General features: G+C 49.8%; 1 pseudogene; it reads right to left on the reverse strand.

Moving 5' to 3' along the window:
• Window positions 1-14,639: 14,639 nt before the first annotated feature.
• On the reverse strand, window positions 14,640-16,915 carry LOC121834453 (annotated as a pseudogene).
• Window positions 16,916-19,746: the final 2,831 nt, after the last annotated feature.

Here is a 19,746-nt window from a genome sequence, read left to right on the forward strand (position 1 = left end):
AATGATGTGTTTTTGAAAATAAGATACACAATGTTCTTGATTCAGAAAGTGCCTCAGCTGTACAAATGCATATGCAGTAAGGGTACTCGCCAAGCCTATTCTACTCAGTTCTGTGGAGGGTAAGCTAAGTTAGAGTATAGAAGTACATGCTCACTGACACCATAAGAAAGGCAGGGAGAAGTCTCCGTTGTTCCACCACCAGCCCGTCTGCTACCTTCGATGACGTTTCAGCGCCTCATGAGCCTGGAGCGAGCACATCTGTCCAAAGCAGGGTGAAAAGCACAAGCACGTGCTGGAGGACGCCCAGCCATTCTCTTTTTGTCATCGGCTATACTACATATTTTTAGTATGACATATTTCTAAGTGAGAAAATGTATTGCAAATATCCAGTCCACCTTTGACCATAATAATGGATTCTGATAAAGATAACAACAGTTGCCTTTCACCATTTTCCAAATAAGTGCTCCCACCTATCGGAACATCGACACATGTGGTGCGTGAGTGGGTTCAGGACTGAGAGGCTAGAAAACGAAGCGCTCACAAGGCTTGTCTGGCCCTTCTAACCATGCGGGTACATTCGTCGCAAATTCCCGATTTCTAGACAAAATGATTTAGAATGAACAAATCTTGTCTTCGTCCGAGGTAGAACATTGAATTGTGATTCCCCCTATTGTGCAAATCATCCTTCAAACTGCGGTACCACCTGCAAATGAACTATGTTGTGCTGCGGCATGCGTCCATGCTGAATGCTTCTAAGGAAAACCACTGCTCGTGTTGAAGACGACATTCCACAGTGTACAGGCAACAATGTTTAACAAACTAAAACAAAATTGATAACATTCAATAGACACATATAGGCTCACAAAGTGTCGACACCATGATTGTTGTTGTTGGTTTTACTCTTGCATACAAACAAAAGTGACTTCCTCTTTGCTCCAATGTACAGTAAAACACCCTTATCTTTGTGGCCCCTATTTCTTCTCGAATCGGTCACAGAGATCATAATCGCAGCCACTGAATTCCGCAAAATTAAAGGCTGCGAAAATTAAAGTTTCGCCAAGATTAAGGGGTTTACTGTTCTTCCGTGTGTCACATGATGTTAACATTTCAAGGAGGCTGAAGGTATATTGGTTTAAAAAAAATTGACCTATAAAAAAAATGCCCTTCTCCAGGTTAGGCATGCGAGGTTTTTTGCACTACCTATAAGGTGGCAAGTTTGTTTCGGCAGAGGTTTTGGTAAAACGGAGTCACAAAAGTAGCTATACTTGGTGTCAACTATTTTGTGCTGCATTATAAAGCCAGAGTAGATTCCACAGTGGTTCAGCACAGCACTGTTTGATGCAAGAGCATATGTGGTTTAGTGTTGCATCCCATTTGCATGATCTAAAGAAACTAGCACTGACAGAGTTGGAGCACTCCAAATAACAGCCGACTGTAGAAGCATTGAGAGATGCACACATGCGAACTGTGCATTTCTTAAAAGTGGATTCGAGCAAAGGCAAAAACCATATGTATACTTACAGCAGCCATACTTGCCTTTCCCAAGCACGACCACTTTTCCCTCGGTTGCACCATCCAGTAAGAAGCACCAGCAACACGCCCATGAGACGCCGCCGACTCCTGGATTGAATGACGACCCGCCTGAGGTCTTGGAAGGAGATCCGGAACACTGCTTTAGGCTAGATGTTGTATCTGGTGGGGCACGGACTAAAAGTAAAAATTAACAAATTTATCTGAAGTGCTACATTCCTATAGGATGGCAGTATTTTTTTTTAGGCCAGTGATGCGCTTTAATTAAACACAAATGGTTGGTTTATATTGCCGCGCCCAGGGCTGAGAAAGCAACGCTCGGTCACGGACCTCCAGAAAGTTCTCGTTTATTCATGTACCGCTCGTAACTTCTATCTTTTATTCCTGCTTTTGTTTTTTAGAAAGTGCGTATTCATTCTCGCCCGATCACGCGACGCTCGAGCCGCTTTCACCGAATCTTCGAGATAGCGACGCACTCTAGATAAGAGGCCGCCCGCGACCTTGTCGAGTCAGTTTCGCCCCAGCGTTCGACTCTGATGACACGCCGACTTCGACGCCCGCGACGCTCTGCTTTCTTCTGTTTCCTTCTTCATTTTTGGCACAAGTTTGCCACATTAAACGTTTATTTATTTCTGTTTATTTCTTGTTTATTCGTCACCACCCGTGACATTCTGGTGGAGGTGCGGGGTAATCACATGTCCGTACGGCGCAGCCCTCCAAGTTCAAGCAGTACAAGTCCAAACCCCAGCTCCGGAGGACCCGACGAAGACCAGATCGAGACCCGGTCAAGTCGACGCATCCGAGGTCTACCCCCGGAACACGGACTTCTGCCACCCACGACCAAGCCGAAGACGACGATGGCCAACCAGGCGCAGACCCCGGTCGCTTCTGCCGTTGTGTACCTGCCGGTCGCACCCAGGACTCCAACGCCTTTCCACGGAGACGTCCACGAGGACGTTGAAGACTGGCTGCAACACTTCGAACGTGTAGCCCGCCACAACGGATGGACGACTGAACAATGCCTCCACAATCTCTACTTCGCGCTTGAAGGAACTGCGAGGCATTGGTTTGAAAACCACGAAGCGTCCTTCACTACGTGGGAGTCCCGCGCCGCGGAATTGAAGCGAACGTTCCTCAACCACCACCGTCGGCACCGAGCGGAGGACCTTCTCCAAACAAGGGTGCAGGGCCCCAACGAAAGCGTGACCAGCTTCGTAGAGGATGTCATGCGCCTATGTGCCCGAGCCGATCCGGAGGCGGCCGATGGGAAGAAGCTTCGCGTCCTCATGCGTGGCGTGAAGGCTGAAATTTTTGGGGGCCTTGTCCGCCATCCCCCGACAACCGTCGACGGTTTTGTGGCTGAAGCCACTAACATCGAGCGAGCGCTGTCGGCCCGAGCAAGCCATTACCATCGACTCGCCGGCGTGCCTGCTCCTCGAACCGCCGCATCTTGCCGACTAGACCTGAACGCCACCGGTGTCGACGGCCTTCGGAAAATCGTCCGCGACATCGTCCGGGAGGAGCTCCGCAAGCTTCTGCCTGCTGCCAACCAGCCGGCTGAGCTGTCGATCGCCGATGTGGTGCGCGAAGAAGTCCAGCGAGCAATTCAACCGGAGGCTCCTGCCTGCGTAGCACCACCCGAAGAGCCCGCCCTGACCTACGCCGCAGTGGCCCGACGGCCACCGCCTCCTCGCCGCACCTATGTCACGCCGCCCCGACGTCAGTCTCCTGCGCCGCAGCACGACCGACGCCATGACGACCAGGTCCAGTACGCCTGCCCGGAGCCTCGCGCACCCCGCAAGACCGACGTGTGGCGAACGCCCGACCGACGCCCTCTGTGCTTCCATTGCGGGGAAGCGGACCACACCTACCGCCGATGCCCATACCGACGACTCGGGCTACGCGGGTTCCACCCGAACGACCCGCGCCCCCGTCATGGTGAACGCCCTATCGAGATCGACGAGTACCTGCGACGACCTCAGTCCCCCGAGCCTGCGTCCCGCCGAGAGTTCCGGTCGCCGTCACCGCGACGTCCAGCTTCGCCGATGCACCGACCGCGACGTGAAAGCCTGTCCCCCCTCGCTCCTCGCCGGGGAAACTAGGCGCGGCAACCCCTGGAGGTGGAGTTGCCGAAGACGACCGACGCCAATATCCTCCACGAACGTCGGGGGGCCCCCACTCGAACGCTACCAGAGACCAAAACGACGCCGCTGCAGTGGTGTCCAATAACCTAAACGTCGTCATCGACGGCCACGACGCATCTGCACTCGTGGACACCGGAGCAGACTACTCAGTCTTGAGTGGGAGGCTCTCTCGCCGCCTTCGAAAAGTCATGACGCCGTGGGATGGACCACAAATAAGAACCGCCGGAGGACACCTGATTACACCAGTCGGGAGATGCACCGCTCGCGTCGAGATTCACGGCGAAACATGCCCTGTGAAGTTCGTCGTTTTGCGAGACTGTTCGAGGGACGTCATTCTCGGAATGGTTTTCCTGTGTGAATACGGCGCCATCATCGACCTTGCGGAGAACAAGCTGACGCTTCGGAAGCCTACCCCATCGGTGGAAAATACCAAACCGACGTTAGCTGCAGTGCGAGTCCTCGCCAGCCACGTAAATCTGCCGCCGCTGTCGAGTGTCTTTGTGCCCGTCGGGACCGAAGGAGCCACCTGCGGTGTAGCACTGCTGGAAGGAAGCCTCCAACTTCTCCTCGGACGAGGGATTGGCATTGCAAGAGGCGTAACTGAGCTCCGGGACGGGCGTACAGTAGCCCTTGTCACCAATTTCCGGCAAGAGTCGCAGCACCTTACAAAGGGTACAACTGTGGGCTACGTCGAGGAAATTGAAGACTCAGCCGCGATCGCCGTGATCTCAGAAGACGCCTCTCCGACGCAGAACAAGACAATCACGTCCTCAGAGCTCGACATCGACCCATCCCTCCCAGCCCCATAACGACGACAACTTCGTGACCTTCTCGCCGAGTTCAGTGAGTGCTTCTCCACGTCGTCGAAAGTGCGCCAAACGACGGTTGCGAAACATCGGATAATTACTGATGACGACGCACTCCCTGTGCATCGGCCGCCGTACAGGGTCTCTGTGAAAGAAAGGGAAGCCATCCAGCAGCAGGTACAAGAAATGCTTGACGACGACATTATCCAGCCCTCAAGGAGTCCGTGGGCTTCACCGGTAGTCCTGGCGAAAAAGAAAGACGGGACTCTTCGGTTCTGCGTGGACTATCGCCGACTGAACGCCGTAACAAAAAAGGACGTCTACCCACTGCCAGGCATCGACGACACCCTGGACCGACTACGGCACGCCCGATACTTTTCGTCGATGGACTTGAAGAGCGGGTACTGGCAGATTGAGGTCGACGAACGAGATCGTGAGAAGACGGCCTTCGTCACGCCGGACGGACTGTATGAGTTTAAAGTAATACCGTTCGGGCTGTGCACAGCGCCGGCAACCTTCCAGCGCGTTATGGACACCATCCTTGCCGGCTTGAAATGGCAAAGCTGTCTCGTCTACCTCGACGATGTTGTGGTCTTCGCAAGCGAATTCGACGAGCACCTGAGACGACTGCGAGCCGTGCTACAGGCCTTCAAAGCTGCTGGGCTGACCCTCAAGCCTTCCAAGTGTCGGTTCGCCTATGGTGAGCTCAAATTCTTGGGCCACGTCGTGAGTGCTCAGGGTGTAAGCCCTGATCCCGCCAAGACGACCGCTGTCGCCGAGTTCCCGAAGCCATCAGACAAGAAGACCGTTCGAAGATTCCTTGGGCTGTGCGCCTATTACAGACGTTTCGTTCGTGACTTTGCGCAAATTTCTGCACCGCTGACGCATCTGACGAAAGACGATGTGCAGTTCCAGTAGGGAGAGGAGCAAGAGCAAGCGTTCGACGAACTCAAGCGAAGGCTCCAGTCGCCCCCCATCCTCGGACATTTTGACCAGTCGGCGGAGACTGAAATCCACACGGACGCCAGCAATACCGGTCTCGGTGCGGCACTCGTTCAGCGACAAGAAGGGACAGAGAGAGTAATCGCTTACGCAAGCCGGGCGCTGTCTAAGGCAGAACAAAATTATTCAACGACCGACAAAGAATGTCTTGCTGTCGTCTGGGCGATAACCAAGTTCCGCCCGTTCTTGTACGCGATCCCGTTTCGCGTGGTCACAGACCACCACGCCCTCTGCTGGCTCGCAAACCTTAAGGATCCGTCCGGACGCCTCGCCCGCTGGAGCCTTCGACTGCAGGAATTCGACGTAACCATTGTGCATAAGTCCGGCCGCAAGCATAATGACGCTGACTGTTTGTCTAGGGCTCCAGTCGAACCTCCAATCTCCGGCGCGGACGACGATGACGACGCCCGTTTTCTAGGCGCACTTGACGCTACCGACATGAGGGCACTGCAACGCGACGACGCGGAACTTAGCTCCGTGATCGACAGCCTCGAAGGTCGAGGAGGCTCTGTCCCACGGGTCTTTTCTCGGGACCTACCGAGCTTTGTCCTGCGGCGAGGCGTGCTCTTCAGAAAGAATTTCGGAACCAGCGAAACCCCCTGGCTACTGGTTGTCCCCGCCAGCCTCCGAGAAGAAATTTTTCAAGCGTGCCACGACGACCCAACGGCCGGACATCTCGGCTACAGCAGGACCCTTGCCCGGATTCGTGACAAGTACTACTGGCCAAAGCTTCCGAAGACCGTCCATCTCTACACACGATCGTGCCATGAGTGCCAGCGACGCAAGAAACCACCGTCAAAGCCAGCAGGTCTTCTTCAGCCGATTACCCCGCCAACCAAGCACTTCCAGCAAATTGGAATGGATTTGCTGGGTCCTTTTCCACCGTCGACGATGGGGAACCGCTGGATAATCGTCGCCACCGATTCTCTCACTCGTTACGCCGAGACGAAAGCCCTTCCTTTGGGGACTGCTGTCGAAGTCGCCAAGTTCTTCATCGAGTCCATCGTCCTCCGCCATGGCGCCCCCGAAGTACTGATCACAGACCGAGGGTCATCGTTTATGGCACAGTTGACCCAAGAGATCCTGCGTCTAAGCCACACGGAACACCGTCGAACAACGGCATACCATCCGCAGACCAACGGGTTGACGGAGCGGCTCAACAAAACAATCGCCGACATGGTCTCTATGTACGTCGACGTGGAGCACAGGACCTGGGACGAAGTGCTGCCCTACGTCACGTTCGCCTACAACACAGCCGTGCAAGAGACCACAGGAGTGACGACCTTCCAGCTGGTGTATGGCCGGGCGGTGACGACTATGCTAGACTCAATGTTGCCGCACGAGTCAGTCAATGACGGGAGCGATGACGCCCAGGTGGTTGCTCAACGGGCAGAAGAGGGCCGCCAGCTAGTCAGACTACGAATTCAAGACCAGCAACATGTCGACGCTCACCGGTATAATCTTCGTCGCCGCGACGTCCACTTCCAGCCCGGAGACAGAGTTTGGGTGTGGACGCCGATTCGTCGTCGCGGTCTCAGCGAAAAACTCCTGAAGCGCTACTTTGGGCCCTACAAGATCATCCGACGCCTCGGCGATCTGAACTACGAAGTTCTACCCGACGGAACGCGCCCATCTGCAAGACGTCAGCCGCGACCCGAGGTGGTGCATGTCGTCCGGCTGAAGCCGTATTACGAACGATAGGACTCTCCACTCTCGTCGACGAGTGAACTGTGGACTGTGAACTCCGGCTAGCAATTCTGCTGTCCGTTTGTTTTTTTGTTTTCCGTTTTTGTGCTGCATCGGGACGATGCACTTTTAAAGGGGGGGATAATGCCGCGCCCAGGGTTGAGAAAGCAACGCTCGGTCACGGACCTCCAGAAAGTTCTGGTTTATTCATGTACCGCTCGTAACTTCTCTCATTTATTCCTGCTTTTGTTTTCTAGAAAGTGCGTGTTCATTCTCGCCCGATCACGCGACGCTCGAGCCGCTTTCGCCGAATCTTCGAGATAGCGACGCACTCTAGATAAGAGGCCGCCCGCGATCTTGTCGAGTCAGTTTTCGCCCCAGCGTTCGACTCTGCTGACACGCCGACTTCGACGCCCGCGACGCTCTGCTTTCTTCTGTTTCCTTCTTCATTTTTGGCACAAGTTCGCCACATTAAACGTTTATTTATTTCTGTTCATTTCTTGTTTATTCGTCACCACCCGTGACAATATGATGAACCAGCAGCCCCTATTTTGCTTAAGTGTAACGCAGTGTCTAACGTTAGGTCCGACGGAACACGAAATAAAAATTGAAGTTACCGTATTTACTCGAAAATAGGTCGAACCCTATTTGTTGGACCCACCGAGAATAAAAAAAATATTCAAATACAGGTCGACCTTTTTTTTTATTTTTACAAACAGGGGAAATTTTGGGCAAAAGAAACAAACCTTAATTTACATCACCCTCAGGTAAATCACGGGGCGATGCCAAAAACTTTATCATTGTCAGAACTTCTGGACATGTCATCGTCGTCCAAAGCTTCGTCAGCTTGGTAGACATCCTCGCAAATTCGCAACAATGCTTCACTGACACCGTTGTAAAATGACGACAAGAAACGGAAGAGGGTGCAAAGCGACGAAAGACAAACTACAAAGACGCACACGCGAGCCGAGCGTTGGCCGAACCGTCTCAAGCAGCAAACCAAAAAAAAACTCCTTTTTTTTTTTTTTTTTTTTTTGCGCGCCTTTGCGAGGATGGAGGGCGAAGTGCATGGCGCATCGCGTTCCTCTCCTTTCCCGTTGCCCAGCAAGGGGAACGCTAGTGGCTAGAGGCGCGATGGCGAAACCCGACGCCCGAGATGCACGAGATAGCGGCACCGGCCGCGCGCACGGGCCATTTCGGTTTTCGTGCACCAAAAGCTTTTTGAAACAAGAAGCGGCGCGGCTCTACGGCAACGCCGGCTCGGTGACTCGATAGCTCCATGCCTCCGGTCGGGTCGCAAAATTTGGTCGCGAATGTAGTTCGAAATTCTTTGGTCACGATTTCCGAAAAAAAAAAAAAAGAAAGGTCAACTTATATTCGAATAAACACGGTAGTCAGCCGCGCGACGAGACACACATTATGAAAGCGATTGGTGCGAGCGACCAAGGCAATGAGCGACGTTTTCTAGAAGCCCAAGAACCGAGCGGCGCAAGCAGCGAGAGTGAGAAATCTTCGTCGCTCGGCGCCGGCACTCGTAGCTTCTCGCCGTCGCTCGTCTCGTTGATCGCTATATAGCTTACATGCCGTTCAGAAAGGCGCTCTAAGTGCTTACCATTGCATTGGAACCAGTCTCGCATTCAACCGTAACCAGTCTTGACTTTTTTTTAAGCCGCCCAGGTAGAAGTTAACATCGTACACACATCGTTTTCAAGCATGGCTCCTCGTTCATTGCTCGATTTACATTTTCGGTAAATGACAAACCGCAATGAAGCACAATTATTCCAGTTCAAAATTGTCACGAACACTTGGCACGCATGCTTACACTGTAGCGCACCAAACGTAATTTAAAAGTAGAACGAAAACGGGACGAGATTCGCTTACCACTTCACGGAGATAGACGCCTTCGGATCCCAGGCCTAACGGCTGAACTCAGAAGTCGCCGGCGGTCCGGCGATCGAACGAGGCGAGCCGGCCACGCTGGCGCAGGCTGACCACACGTGGTTGAACTATGAGAGGCGCCGTCGAGTTTAGAACCAGAGACACAGTAGAAACCGGCCGCATAACATCTGTCCCGTAAACCGTAAACGAGCCAACACCGCTCAATCTTCGCCATTGTTCGCCATCTCCGCGACGACCGGAAGTGGAAGCCGCGAAGTTAGAAAAGCCGCGGCAGCGGAAGCCACTGGGCGGAAGCTTTACGTTTCGGTTGCGCTTTTCTCCAACGCCGGCTACGGTCGCTACGGTTGCGCGCTGGTAGGTTTGTGGCTGGTTGCGACGACGCGAGGGGCCACGAAAAGACGCCGAGTTGGCCGAGTACGAGTCACGGCCCACGATTTGAGCAACGGGCCGTTTGCCGCTGTCGATCGGCGATGCGGTATCCGCGGCTCGATGTCACGATCGGTTTGTTGCCGTGCACGTTGACTCAAAGCTCGAAGTTATGCAGTTCCGTTCCGGCACCAGCCGCACCACGTTTTCCGGTGCATCGCACGTGGAGGCATTTGGACGCATTCAGTGAACGTAAAGATCGTGCCCGCTGTATTTGGTGCTGTGTTAGAAGTTGGGAGACGGAAGAAGCATCAAAACCAAGGCGTTTAGGACTCCAGGCCAGGCCGCCGGTTCACTCTGAACGAGAGACGACTTGTGTGCGCACGCTTTGAGGAAGCCTCCGCGTTTCGCCGCGCCAGACCTCGCCGATCGCGACCGGACCAACCGGACCACGAGTCCGTGAGGCTCTTGTGCAGCCAGGAACGGCGCCGAGGTAAGAGCTGCTCGTTCTGCGCTACCATGCAGTGCTCTACAGTGCTCGGAGCTCTCGGTGTTGTTCGTGCTTGCACCGAAGCCTTTGTGACCCCTTCGGATGCGCAAGTCGTACTTCGCAAGGGTTTGGACGGGGCCGCCCTCACCGAGCAGCTCCGCTATATTCCGCTTACTTATGATCTCAATAAAAGCTTGCGTTTGTTCTCGGGAAAAAAATTGCGGGACCGCTCTCGGCGCCGCCGACGAGGTTGGCCGCCGCCATGTTCTCAGCTGTTCACTCGCTCCCGCAGCGAGCGCCTTCCGATAATCGTCCCCGTTCCAAAATGCGATGCGACCTCCGTTTACATGGGCTAAATGAATGCGCACTCGCCATCACGATCCACCGGTGTCTAGTGACTTTAATGCGATGCGCTTTCTTTGCGCATTATGCCGTTTACATGACCGCATTTTGAATGCGGCAACTGGGTTCAATGCGACTAAGTCACATTCATGTAAACGCGACTTATGTTCTTTTTCGACATGTTTGGTGTATGTAACGATACCGGTGATAAACGATGGACATTTAGTTGAAAGATGGCGGTCGTCTTTCTGCATGTATGATTTGGTTATACCGGTGGTCCTGTGGTATAAGCGTTTTTGTTGGAAAGATTGCGGTCGCTTACGTCATCGGACGCAAAATCATACCAGCCACACCAAATCATATCGGCAAGCAAACTGGCTGCCAGTATAGACAGACGCGGAGCCATAGTGGTGCCGGTATTTCCAGTTATGCAGAACGCCAAACCAAACTAGCTGCATGTATAATAACAAGAAATTATGTTGGTGTCATACCAGAACTGTACAAGCAGCAGGTTTGTTTCTTGTTCGTTTTTCCAATAGGGTATATCCTTCTAAAAAGAGTTGATTTAGTGGTTTTCGATGACTCTCGGCAAGTTTCTAATTGAAACCATCTGTTCGTTTTTAGTAATTACAGAGTTAATTAACAAATTGTGTTTAATTATCCGACTGATCGTTACGGTTAGGTCCCTCTACTACGTACCCCTGGCCGTACAACTCGCCTGCACAAACCGCATAAATTTAGCTTTCACGACCTTTCTAAACATATATGTAAAATGGTAGAGCCATATGGATCCACCATGCTGGTATCGCCTTTATGGTGGTATAGGATGTCCTATATTACGTTATGCATGTATGGTTCCGTCCGCCTACGTGGTTCCGTCGTAATCCACTACGCTGGTATAGGATGTCCCTTAATACGACATGGTTGTATTGTTCCGCCCACCTGTATCGTTCCGCCTTAATCCACTATACTGGAGCCGCCTTTTCGCTTGTATAGGATGTCCCATATTACGGTTACGCTTGTATGAGCCTTTTCCGTCATCTTTCCATCATCGAGATTTTCCATCAGGGAAGTGTTTAGAGATAATATTTGGTAAAAAAGCTCACTTTTACACCCCACTTGAAAGAGTTGAAACATAAATGCCTACGTTCATTAAACATCCTCAAAGTCCTGTCGCATACGTCCTGGGGGTCTGACAGACGGTGCATCTTGCGACACTAACTCCTTGGTGCGGTCCCGCCTGGACTATGGGGCGGTTGTTTAATGGTCGACGCGTCCGTCTGCCCTAAGGATGTTGAGCCCGGTCCATCATCTGGGGCTGCGATTTGCCACGGGGGCATTTCGAACATCACCTCTGTTCAGCTTGTATGCTGATGCATATTGAATGTCCCTGGAAAGACGAAGGCAATATTTGAGCCTTTGTTATGCTTACAAGATATACAGCTATCCTCAACATCCTACTTTTGATGCCCTCCAACCTTCTAGATCCTTCCGACTCTGAATATAAGCCGAGTATTGTTCGGCAGCTTAATTTTAGGGTTCAAGAAATGTCAAAATTGCTTCATCTTCCCTTTAGTGACGCTGCTTTGCTGAGGCGCAATGAGAGAGTTGCACCTTGGGACCTTCTACCAATCTCCTGTGACTGGTCACTGCCCAAGTACAGAAAGAGAGCGGTTGCTCTATTTGTTCTGCAACAATTGTTTTTTTAATTGGAACAAAAATACGAGGTCTATTTGCACTTTTACACTAATGGGTCTAAAACATCAACTTTTGTGGGATGTGCGGTTTATTCCATTGATTTCAGGGAAGTTCGACGACTCAACACTCTTACAATTATTTTTACGGCTGAATTGTATGGCATTTCAATGACTCTGGAGTATTTATTAGAGAACGATATCATGAAAGCAATTCTGTTTGTTGATTCCCAGAGCGTTCTTGTAGCAATTTTGTCATTAACAGACAGCAAGAACCCTCTTGTGCAACGTCTTTGGGTTCGGTTAAATCGAGCGCTTCAACTAAAACACCTGATCAAATTCTGCTGGGTCCCAAGCCACGTGGGAATTCCTGGCAATGGGAAAGCAGACTTGGTTGCGGCCTTTCGAAAGAGTGCCCAAAACTGCCGCTTGGCCTGCCACACCAAGACCTGAAACTGATCATACAGAAATTGATTCTGAAGTCATGGCAGCTGGATTGGGATATGAAAAAAGAGAACAAGCTCCACGTTATATAACCCCTTCTGGGGGTATGGGAGAGCTCTTTTTATAAAGACCATTTCGTTGAAGTTCTTCTTTGTCGTTTAAGAATTGGGCATACCCGTTTGACTTACCTGCACCTGCTCTGCTATGAGGATGTTATGCTTTACGACAACTGTGGTAAAGGTGTGACTGTCTTACATATCCTGTGGCATTGTAAATCTTTAAATCAACAGCGCCGATCATGTTTTCCAGAACGTTTTTGAGATCATCTTCATTTCCATCCCTATTTTCTACTTGGCGACCAACCCTTGGTGCCGTTCAATCGAGTTACAAATTTCCTGCATAAAACTGGCCTTTACACCAGCTGTAGCCTGCAGTTCTTTTAGATTGTATCTCTAAGCTCCTTGTAAAACCTCTGTTTTGGGAAAATATCGCCTATGTTGCTCTTTCGCCACTAAAACACCATTGACCAATAATCAATCATAAATTTAGTCAAAAATCCTTTGGCTGCTCAGCCAAAAGTTAAGATAATATCAGCTATCAAAACTGGGTACAACATTATTTTCGGCTGGGTGCTAAGTCATGTTGGCATCCCTGGTAACTAAGAGGCAGATCAGGCTGCTCACTCTCCCGTCACACACTTTGTGGACACAAGAAAAATTCCCCCAAAAGATAACTGTAACAAGGTGAAATGTTCCATAATGCAGAAATGACAACATGAATGGGACCGCGAAGTAAACAACAAGTTACATGCGATGAAGCACTTACTGAAGGAATGGGAGAGTGCCCGGCATCGCGAACGTTTGTAAGAAGGTGGTTCTGTGCCGTCTAAGTATTAGCCATACACGACGAACGCACGGGCATCTTCTGCGTGGCGAAGTTTCCCCGGAGTGTGAGCATTGCCATAGCCATCTGCACCTACATTATATTTTACTTGAATGTAATGCGTATCGCCCAGGACGCCTTGACGATTTTTCGCAGCGATACAAGAAGCATACCCTATTACATCTCATGATTTTACTTGGCGACGAACCTCTTATTCCACACTCTCGTGTTTTTAATTTCCTTAAGGCAATCGGCTTGTTCTAGCTTTGAGTCCCTGAATTCATGTGCATACCTTTTACACTTATAGACACCTCATGTTCATAGTTTTATCACATCATCTGATACTAGAGCTGTTTCTTCTCCCTAATCCTTTTCGGCAATAGTCATGTACCTGGCGCATTATAGCCGTAGATGCTTCTGCGCCATAAAAACCCAATCCAATTCACTTTAGTCTAAACTTCTGACTCGTCTGAAACGGTGTCAAACGGTTCAGCTTCAAGCCGGACATAAACGCTACATCTATACCAAATTTTTGCGCATGCTTTAAGGTTATGAGAAATTGCGCGAAATTACGGAATAACCGCATAATGCCTTTTCGCTTGCTTTTCTGGGCGTTGCCTAGCCCTTTGCTGTAATCCCCTGCGGGCGGTGGTGGTACCGTCTACTTTATTGGTTGTTTTGTTATTTGGGCGGGCTTTGCTTCTTAAGTCAATCTCACGACGGTGCCGAGCAGCCTCGATTGGCAATTCTGTGGAGCTCATAGCCAACTTTATTTTTTTTTATTTGGGAAGTTCTACACTCCCCTTCCGTTGCGAGCGCCCATTTGGTTGAATTTGGGCTGGCGTCGTGGGCAGGGGCACCTAAACATACCAGGCCTTAAGGTAGGATGAGTTTGGATAATTGTTTTTACCTTCGTTATTCTTTGGCTTGTTTTTTGCCCGCATCTTTGCTATTGTACTCTACTTCTTTTTTTCATGAAAGGGAGGATCAACCTCCCACCTCGACGACGACCCTCTATCATGTTAAATGAAGGAATTATCTTAGCAATGTGGCATTAGAGAATGAATGTGTGAAGCGAGTGCTTCTAGTATGGCCTAGAGCGCCCGGTTGCAAACAACTGTTGGTTTATTTGCGTCGTTAAGTCCTTGAGGTAAAAGTCTGATTCAGTGCGGAATGTGAGACTGAGTGGACAAGTTGTCGTGTAATGTGTGAATGATAAAGCCAGTTGACCGCATGGACAATTAGAGTCAGCTAATTTTTGGAATTCGAAGAAATAACATGGGAATCTGCCGTGATGAGTAAGTATCTGAGTTTGGTAATAATTTGAAGGAAAGCAATCAGGTATGGCAAAAACTCAGGGGATCCACTTAAAAAGGGGCGATTCTGTGCACTCAGTAGTCCAAAAAGTATTCCATTGGCGATATTGCTGGATTTTTATAAGTTTCCGTATATAGTGTTTAGTACACTGAAGAGGGAGGGGTGTACCCGAATGTCGAGCGTTGTTTCCTAAGCTATCTGCCAGACCGTTACCATATATGTTTGTGTGACTATAAATGGTGGACCAGTTGGATGGAGAGTGTGGTTGTAAGGGTTTGTAGGACTTGTTTTATATTGAAGACGGAGGGGTGGATATTGTAGGGGTTGGCTATTGCTTCAAGGCTGAGTAGCTGTCTGAGTAAAGGGTAAAGCTAAAGGTACCAGGGAGGGACTGTGCGTACATCAAGCCCTGTTTTATAGCCTGTAGCTCTGCGTCATATATGGCGGCAAAGAAGGAAGCTTGTATTTGCCAAAATTTGTTATCTAATTTATTCATTATCATATGTGCGGACCCTGCGGTGCCCAGAATTAGGGAGCCGTCAGTACATATGCGGAAGATGGCTGAGGGGGAAGTTGTAGGGGGTGGGCGATCGTGGACTGCCGCGCTGGATGGTCACTTCGGTGCTTTTTGGTGGTGGCGGAGCCTCGAGGAAAGACGCTCAAAGTCGAGAGCAACGATTGATAAAAATAAATGTATTAAAACTTCAACGGCTACCTTGGTTACAGGACTCTACTGTCCGCTCATGGCAGTAGAAACGCGAAACAAAAACGCGCCTTGGCGTAAAGTGCCCACCGCGCACGGTGGGGCTCAAAGAAACTCCACGTCGCTCGCGACAAAGCTACGCGGACCGGAGGACCGCGGGAGATAACTTGCTCCGCGCACGGGTTTGTTCAAACTCAACGTTTTCTCGCCAGCGCGGACGAGAAAACTCCCCGCTGACACAGGGCCTGTCCAATCAGGAGAATTATACAATTTTATTGGCCCCAGTGCCAGCGGGTCCTCCCCCTTTCACAGAAAGGACACCGAACTCGCTATTTCCCTTTTCTAAGAAGAGAAACAATGCTGAACCCCTGGGGGAACTCTCCAATCGGGGCGATACCTTACTACTTTACGGGGAAAACACCCCCCACTTCGCCGCGTCAAAACGAATTGTCGCCGTGTCCTGCGAAGTTACCGAGTTAAGCGTAATGGAGTCCGAGTGGACCTAGACCGGCGCCCCTCATCGCTAAAACCTCGCTGTAGCAGTCTACCGACTGGACAAGCCGTCACTGGGAACTCGCCGTGACGACAAAGCCGGGGAGGGTGCCTCCACCTCGCGGCGACAGGCAAGAATGTCTGTCTCCTTCCGGGGCTAAAGATTAAAAAGGGCTCAAGCCGCTCATCCCCCTATCCTTGGGGCGATCCTTCGGGGTGCCCCCAACCGAACGGTTGAAGATCGATTACCTCAGTTTCCTGGAAACGATTAAATCCTCAAGCGATCCCTACATGAATCAGCTGTAATGAGGGGGAAATGGGGATGGAGGGCAGGGTGAGTGTCCCATCTATCTATGTCGTGTTGTAGTCCTGATGGATCATATGTGATTCAATAGATTGAAAAAGGAGTTTTAAGGTGCAAGAGATGGAAGAGGGCTATTTCGGGGTTAAGGCTATATTCAATGGGGAGAATATTAGTAAAGATATTCACATAGTGTTGCTTACAGCGTGGGATGCTTTGCATATTTTCAGTAAGGGAATACCCTGAATGGAGATGAATTTCCGACGTAAGTGGGAGTGGGGTGGGGTTTGCCAACACACGAGTGCGCCATAGGTAATGATGCGTTCTAAGCTACGGTGGTAGAGATGGCGGAACTGCTTGGGACTGAAGCCCCAGTGGATTCGGGTGAACAAAGAGAGAGCGATGGTATGTTTATAAATTTGATTCCGGAGATCGGTAACGCGTGGAAGGAAAGAGAGGGAGTAATCGAAAAAACACCTTAAATTTAAAGTTCTTTAGCGTCTCTAATGGTACGAGGACCTAATTTGATTGTGCGCGGACGTTTAATATAATGTCGACAGATAGGAAGAAACTTACACTTGTGCAGGTTAAATTGTATGGGATGTTCAGTACTGAAATTATAAATGAGATTTAGGGCTGAATTAGCAGTCGTCTCAAATTGTAACCGAGTTTTGCCTGATACCATTAAAGTTATATCGTCTGCGAATGGTTGGATATTTGTGTTTTCGGGATAGGGTAAGTCTAGGAGGGAGGAGATGAGAACGTTCCAAAGAAGGGGGCTGAGGGGGAGCCTTGGGGGCTTCCCAAAGTGGCTCATAGTGTGACGTTTGAAGATTAGAGAGGGTCGGTGATAGACCGGTCAGAGAGGACGGCACTGAGAAGAAGGTACAGGTTGCGGGGAGGTTGTTACGTTTGAAGTAGTCTAGGAGAAAGAAGATCCAGATGGTATTGAATGCGTTAGAAAAGTCTAGAGAGCAAAGAAGGGATTTATTGTCTGCTATTACAACTGATGTAAGCTTGTTTTTAAGATATACAATGGTTGCTGTGGCGGAAGTATTATGAGTAAAGCCGAACTGTTTTGCGTGTAAGAGTTTGCGCGTATGCAGGAAATGGTTTAGTCTATTATTAAAGAGCTTTCAAAAACCTTGCCAATAATACAGATAGGGTGGTAGGATAAGGGTAGGTCAGTCGGTTTATCAGGTTCCGGAAGTAAGATCAGGCGAGATTCTTTCCAGAAGTCAGGAAAATGAGTATTTGAGACAGCCATTAAACAGTTATAACAGGAGAAGCGGGTAGAGAGCCAAGAAGTTCTTTTACTAGGGATGCGGTTACATTGTCCATACCGGGAGTGATTCGTTCAGGAATGTGGAGGACGACATGTGAGAGTTCAATAAGGGTAAAGGGGGAAGGGTGATTGGGAGAGTCAGTCAGGTCACAGGACAAGTCAGGAAGCACTTGCCCTGGATCGGGGTGTAATCGGACGGATCATCGTGGCGGAATCAGTGTTCTAGGATTTGTTTAATCGAGTCGGCTAGGGATTGCGTTTATGTTCCATCCGGTTTAATCATGGAGGGTATAATAATTGGGCGTTTAATTCTATTTAATGCAATCTTATAAGGTAAAGTAAAATATTAGATGGAATGCTTAAAACAGAACTTTTGCCAAGAGTTTGTTTTGGCAGTTTTAACTAGAATTCTGTAAGCCTTGTGTGCTATCGGGTATTTGCTTTGAATACTGAACGTAGTGGATGCACAGCTCGCTGGTAGCATCTTCGTGGGGCACGAACACGCCTGCGCTCCATCTCCAATTCTGGCATCCACCAAGGCGTCTGCCGGGTGCTGTTGATGTCGTATTTTGGGTACTTTTCAAAAAGTGCATAAAACTTCCTATATGACTTTACTATAATATCTCGGAGGTTCTCGCGGGACCGAATAGGTTGAGACTGGGTGTATATAATTCAGGAATCGTGTGCAAGGCTATAAAGAAGTCTGGCCTTGCCTGTTTTTGTAAGTTTTTTTTTGTCTGAACTGAGGATTTATTATATGCCTGAATGAATATATAGTTCATTCAGGCATATATAGTACCAGGTGTGTCGGGAAGGACTGACCAGTGTGGGATATTTTTAAGGATGGTTTGCGAGGCAACTGTTACTTCTATCCAGCTTTGTCTCCGAGAGGATTGAAAGGTAGGGTGAGAATTGGGATAATTAAGGGGGTGAAGGTCCATGGAAATTAAAAATTGGGCTAGTGGTGTACCCCCTATTATCTGTTCTATCTCCCCCCAGACTATGCTCTTTGAGTTAAAGTCACCGCCAATTAGGACTGGGATGGGGCCGTACTGAAGGAGTAGCTCGCGGAGGGAAGTAGGTGTGAGATCGATATCATATTGTGGGGGAGCATAGACAGAAATAACATAAACATCAGTGTCTTTTGTTGTTAGTCGAACGGATATAATGTTCCGAGATGTGTATTCAGCATGGATGTCAAATGATTTCGAGTGTATTATGATAGCTACAAGTGGTTGTCTATGATATTGAAAGATGGTGTCGGTGATAGCAAAACCAATTATCTTATTTTGTTATAGTAAGGCTCTTGATGTAAGGAAATGTGTGTATCAGTGGTATTTTGTCTTATCCGTAAGTGTTCTGTTGCTGTGTAAGAATGGATGCAGTTATGTTGAAATATGTTCATGGAGGATGGATGATTGTGAGAGGACGTGGAATAGTATTCTCTATTGCGTCCGAACACCTGTCCTACTATTGCCAGGTGGTCTCTTACTATTGCTCCTCATCTTACTGATACCTGATCTTCCGTTTCAACCGCTCCACCTGGAGTTGGGAAATGGGGCATTCCTCTAACAGCGCTGAGTGTCAGGTGTCTACCCGTTTACTTTTCTCTCTCTGGGATGCATCTGTACAGCACGGGCATTTGTACACCCCGCCTGGCCCTCCGACAACGGGTGTTTCGGCCCACAGTTGCAGCACTAACGTCGGCCTGACACCGCGCGACGGTGTGTCCGTAGCCGCTGCAACGTTTGGAGAAGGGAACGTGGAGATTTTCCTCTACGGGACAGGATGTCTCGTAGAGGAAAACTCGTTCTTTCTCCTGGAGTTCTCCTGGAGGAATAACCTCTACGATTACTGTCGAAAGTCGATTGTTTCCTGAGAACACGTGAATGATTTGGATGTCTTCTTCAGTGCCCTGGAGTTTGTTGTGGGTAATTGGCTTGCATCTTATGAATGCTGGGCCTGCTGTGACGAGCCCTCCTATATTTAGCTGCGGGTTACGCGAGTACGGTATCTTGGCCCTAAGTTGATGTTTCAAGGTTGAGTTTGTGCTCAGGATCTGCTCAAGCTTCTCAATCCCCTCTTTACACGGACTTGTGAGGACAGCTCCTCTTCTGATCGGTATGGGCACGGGTTCGCGCAGTCCCAGATCCTCCGGGGAAATAGAGCTTTTTAAGATCCAGCTTACCTGTGCGAACTCGTTTAGTTCGTTCGGCGTTTCCGGAAAGAGGAGCAAGGCTACCTTGTCTTCATCGCGGTCCCTTGGTGGCGGAAAAGCGTGCACAGGTGCTTCTAAGTGTTGGCCTTGACCAGCCCTATTCTGGCCCCCTGCTGCCTCAGCGTATGTCCTCCTCTGACTATGC

The sequence above is a fragment of the Ixodes scapularis genome, unplaced genomic scaffold, assembly GCF_016920785.2.
Source record: "Ixodes scapularis isolate PalLabHiFi unplaced genomic scaffold, ASM1692078v2 ptg001158l_1___fragment_5__unscaffolded, whole genome shotgun sequence".
Lineage (NCBI taxonomy): Eukaryota > Metazoa > Arthropoda > Arachnida > Ixodida > Ixodidae > Ixodes > Ixodes scapularis.